At 53.6% G+C, this 5,000-nt stretch overlaps 1 protein-coding gene across 1 annotated transcript in view; it reads right to left on the bottom strand.

Annotated features, from left to right (window-relative positions):
• Positions 1–3,551, bottom strand: part of LOC137309294 (myosin-2 heavy chain-like) — a 14,950-nt gene extending 11,399 nt beyond the window's left edge. Inside the window, exon 1 of the mRNA XM_067977553.1 lies at positions 3,484–3,551. The gene's annotated coding sequence lies outside the window, so the exon portion shown is untranslated. The remainder of the gene's footprint in view (positions 1–3,483) is intronic.
• Positions 3,552–5,000: the final 1,449 nt, after the last annotated feature.

Raw genomic sequence — 5,000 nt, 5'->3', positions numbered from 1 at the left:
AGAGAGTCAGTTACAGTCTCAGTGAGAGAGAGTCAGTTACAGTCTCAGTGTGAGAGAGAGAGAGAGAGTCAGTTACAGTCTCAGTGAGAGAGAGAGAGAGAGAGAGAGAGAGTCAGTTACAGTCTCAGTGAGAGAGAGAGAGTCAGTTACAGTCTCAGTGAGAGAGAGAGAGAGAGAGAGAGAGAGTCAGTTACAGTCTCAGTGAGAGAGTCAGTTACAGTGTCAGTGAGAGAGAGAGAGAGTCAGTTACAGTCTCAGTGAGAGAGTCAGTTACAGTCTCAGTGTGAGAGTCAGTTACAGTCTCAGTGTGAGAGAGAGAGAGTCAGTTACAGTGTCAGTGAGAGAGAGTCAGTTACAGTGTCAGTGAGAGAGAGAGAGTCAGTTACAGTCTCAGTGTGAGAGAGAGAGAGTCAGTTACAGTGTCAGTGAGAGAGAGAGAGTCAGTTACAGTGTCAGTGAGAGAGAGAGAGAGTCAGTTACAGTGTCAGTGAGAGAGAGAGAGAGTCAGTTACAGTGTCAGTGAGAGAGAGAGAGAGTCAGTTACAGTCTCAGTGAGAGAGAGAGAGAGAGAGTCAGTTACAGTCTCAGTGAGAGAGAGAGAGAGTCAGTTACAGTCTCAGTGAGAGAGAGAGAGAGTCAGTTACAGTCTCAGTGAGAGAGAGAGAGAGAGAGAGTCAGTTACAGTCTCAGTGAGAGAGAGTCAGTTACAGTGTCAGTGAGAGAGAGAGAGTCAGTTACAGTCTCAGTGAGAGTCAGTTACAGTCTCAGTGAGAGAGAGAGTCAGTTACAGTCTCAGTGAGAGAGAGTCAGTTACAGTGTCAGTGAGAGAGAGAGAGAGTCAGTTACAGTCTCAGTGAGAGAGAGAGAGAGAGAGTCAGTTACAGTCTCAGTGAGAGAGAGTCAGTTACAGTGTCAGTGAGAGAGAGAGAGTCAGTTACAGTCTCAGTGAGAGTCAGTTACAGTCTCAGTGAGAGAGAGAGTCAGTTACAGTCTCAGTGAGAGAGAGTCAGTTACAGTGTCAGTGAGAGAGAGAGAGTCAGTTACAGTCTCAGTGAGAGTCAGTTACAGTCTCAGTGAGAGAGAGAGTCAGTTACAGTCTCAGTGAGAGAGAGTCAGTTACAGTGTCAGTGAGAGAGAGAGAGAGTCAGTTACAGTCTCAGTGAGAGAGAGTCAGTTACAGTGTCAGTGAGAGAGAGAGAGAGTCAGTTACAGTCTCAGTGAGAGAGAGTCAGTTACAGTCTCAGTGAGAGAGAGAGAGAGAGAGTCAGTTACAGTCTCAGTGAGAGAGAGTCAGTTACAGTCTCAGTGAGAGAGTCAGTTACAGTCTCAGTGAGAGAGTCAGTTACAGTGTCAGTGAGAGAGAGAGTCAGTTACAGTGTCAGTGAGAGAGAGAGAGAGAGAGAGAGTCAGTTACAGTCTCAGTGAGAGAGTCAGTTACAGTGTCTGAGAGAGAGAGAGAGAGTCAGTTACAGTCTCAGTGAGAGAGTCAGTTACAGTCTCAGTGTGAGAGTCAGTTACAGTCTCAGTGTGAGAGTCAGTTACAGTCTCAGTGTGAGAGAGAGTCAGTTACAGTGTCAGTGAGAGAGAGAGAGTCAGTTACAGTGTCAGTGAGAGAGTCAGTTACAGTGTCAGTGAGAGAGAGAGAGAGAGTCAGTTACAGTCTCAGTGAGAGAGAGAGAGAGAGAGTCAGTTACAGTCTCAGTGAGAGAGAGAGAGAGAGAGAGAGTCAGTTACAGTCTCAGTGAGAGAGAGTCAGTTACAGTGTCAGTGAGAGAGAGAGAGTCAGTTACAGTCTCAGTGAGAGAGTCAGTTACAGTGTCAGTGAGAGAGTCAGTTACAGTCTCAGTGAGAGAGAGTCAGTTACAGTCTCAGTGAGAGAGAGTCAGTTACAGTGTCAGTGAGAGAGAGTCAGTTACAGTGTCAGTGAGAGAGAGAGAGTCAGTTACAGTGTCAGTGAGAGAGTCAGTTATAGTCTCAGTGAGAGAGAGTCAGTTACAGTCTCAGTGAGAGAGTCAGTTACAGTCTCAGTGAGAGAGTCAGTTACAGTCTCAGTGAGAGAGTCAGTTACAGTCTCAGTGAGAGAGTCAGTTACAGTCTCAGTGAGAGAGAGTCAGTTACAGTCTCAGTGAGAGAGAGTCAGTTACAGTCTCAGTGAGAGAGAGTCAGTTACAGTCTCAGTGAGAGAGAGAGAGAGAGTCAGTTACAGTCTCAGTGTGAGAGTCAGTTACAGTCTCAGTGTGAGAGTCAGTTACAGTCTCAGTGTGAGAGTCAGTTACAGTGCCAGAGAGAGTCAGTTACAGCCGGTTTGTTGCAGCACCGTACGGTGTTACAGTGCCAGTTACAGCCGGTTTGTTACAGCACCGTACGGTGTTACAGTGCCAGTTACAGCCGGTTTGTTACAGCACCGTACGGTGTTACAGTGCCAATTACAGCCGGTTTGTTACAGCACCGTAACGGTGTTACAGTGCCAATTACAGCCGGTTTGTTAACAGCACCGTACGGTGTTACAGTGCCAATACAGCCGGTTTGTTACAGCACCGTACGGTGTTACAGTGCCAATTGCAGCCGGTTTGTTACAGCACCGTACGGTGTTACAGTGCCAATTACAGCCGGTTTGTTACAGCACCGTACGGTGTTACAGTGCCAAATTACAGCCGGTTTGTTACAGCACCGTACGGTGTTACAGTGCCAATTACAGCCGGTTTGTTACAGCACCGTAACGGTGTTACAGTGCCAATTACAGCCGGTTTGTTACAGCACCGTACGGTGTTACAGTGCCAATTACAGCCGGTTTGTTACAGCACCGTACGGTGTTACAGTGCCAATTACAGCCGGTTTGTTACAGCACCGTACGGTGTTACAGTAACTGTTTGTATCTCTCATCACTGTGTCACTGCACCAGGTTTGTTACAATGTTTCTCTCTGAGATCTGATGCCTGGATTCAGAGCGCGGGATCCGGCCCCATCACTGACACTGACCCTGCCTGGCCCTGACCCCGCCCCGACCCCGCCCCTCTCTCCCCTCCCCCCCCCCCCCCCTCTCTCTCCCCTCCCCCCCCTCCCTCCCTCTCTCTCTCCCCTCCCCCCCTCCCCTCCCTCCCTCCCCTCCCTCTCTCTCTCTCTCTCCCTCTCCTCTCTCTTTCTCCCTACCCCTACCTACCTCCACCTCCACCTCCTCCCTCCCTCTCCCCTCTCCCTCTCTCTCCCCTTGCCCCTCTCACCCTCACCCTCACCCTCCCTCTCCCTCTCCCTCTCTCTCTCTCCCTCTCTCCTCTCTTGCCCCTCTCACCCTCCCTCTCCTCTCCTCTCACCCTCACCCTCCCTCTCCCTCTCCCTCTCTCTCCTCTCTTGCCCCTCTCACCCTCCCTCCCTCCCTCTCCTCTCCTCTCCTACCTCACCCTCCCTCTCACCCTCACCCTCACCCTCACCCTCCCTCTCCTACCTCACCCTCCCTCTCACCCTCTCCCTCCCTCCCTCTCCTACCTCCTCCTCCACCTTTATCTTTCCGCTTGTTTTGTTGCTGTCAGGGGCAGGAAGAGACTCGTTCCGGGGACCGACCAATGGCAGCGCTCCGTGCCTCCGCTGACAGCCAATGGACGGCGCAGCTCCGTCAGGCAGATCTGATTGGGCCAGAACTGCCGGATAAAGAAAGAACCAATCGCGTTTCAAGAGTGCCTGAGAGAATTGGTGATTGGCCGCGTTGTGAAGAGTGGGCGGGGTCTGAAACTGAAGTTCAAACTCAGACTGGAATTAAAGAGACCGAATCCAGCGGTGGGATCCAGGGGAGAGATCCAGGGGAGGGGATTCCAGGGGAGAGAATCCAGGGGAGGGGATTCCAGGGAGAGATCCAGGGGAGGGGATTCCAGGGGTGGGGATTCCAGGGAGAGGATCCAGGGGAGGGGATTCCAGGGGAGAGAATCCAGGGGAGGGGATTCCAGGGGTGGGGATTCCAGGGGAGAGGATCCAGGGGAGGGGATTCCAGGGGAGAGAATCCAGGGGAGGGATTCCAGGGGTGGAGATTCCAGTGGAGAGAATCCAGGGGAGGGGATTCCAGGGGTGGGGATTCCAGGGGAGAGAATCCAGGGGAGGGGATTCCAGGGATGGGGATTCCAGGGGAGGGATCCAGGGGTGGGGATTCCAGGGGAGAGAATCCAGGGGTGGGATTCCAGTGGAGAGAATCCAGGGAGGGGATTCCAGGGGAGAGATCCAGGGAGGGGATTCCAGGGGAGAGAATCCAGGGGAGGGATTCCAGGGGAGAGAATCCAGGGGAGGGGATTCCAGGGGAGAGAATCCAGGGGAGGGGATTCCAGGGGAGAGAATCCAGGGAGGGGATTCCAGGGGTGAGGTTCCAGGGGAGGGGATTCCAGGCCAAGGACCCAGGGGAGGGGATCCAGGGGAGGGTATCCAGGGGTGAGAATCCAGGGGAGGGGATTCCAGGGGAGATGATCCAGGGGTGGGGAATCCAGGGGAGGGATTCAGGGGTGGGGATCCAGGGGTGAGGATCCAGGGGAGGGGATTCCAGGGATGAGAATTCCAGGGGAGAGGATCCAGGGGTGAGAATCCAGGGGTGGGGAATCCAGGGGAGGGATTCAGGGCAAGGACCCAGGGTGGATCCAGGGGAGAGGATCCAGGGGTGAGAATCCAGGGAGGGAATTCCAGGGGAGAGGATCCAGGTGTGAGAATCCAAGGGTGGGGAATCCAGGGGAGGGATTCAGGGCAAGGACCCAGGGGTGGGATCCAGGGGAGAGGATCCAGGGGTGAGATCCAGGGGAGGGGATTCCAGGGGAGAGGATCCAGGGGTGAGAATCCAGGGGTGGGGAATCCAGGGGAGGGATTCAGGGCAAGGACCCAGGGAGGGGATCCAGGGGTGAGGATCCAGGGGTGGTGATTCCAGGGGAGGGAATCCAGGGCAAGGACCCAGGAGAGGGATCCAGGGGATTAGATCCGAGGGGGGGAACCAACAGCACACACCGCACCTTCCCCATGGTCCAATCTCCTTA

This window comes from Heptranchias perlo, unplaced genomic scaffold (genome assembly GCF_035084215.1).
Source record: "Heptranchias perlo isolate sHepPer1 unplaced genomic scaffold, sHepPer1.hap1 HAP1_SCAFFOLD_1587, whole genome shotgun sequence".
In the NCBI taxonomy this organism is placed as follows: domain Eukaryota; kingdom Metazoa; phylum Chordata; class Chondrichthyes; order Hexanchiformes; family Hexanchidae; genus Heptranchias; species Heptranchias perlo.
This window is presented reverse-complemented; position numbering and strand designations above follow the sequence as displayed.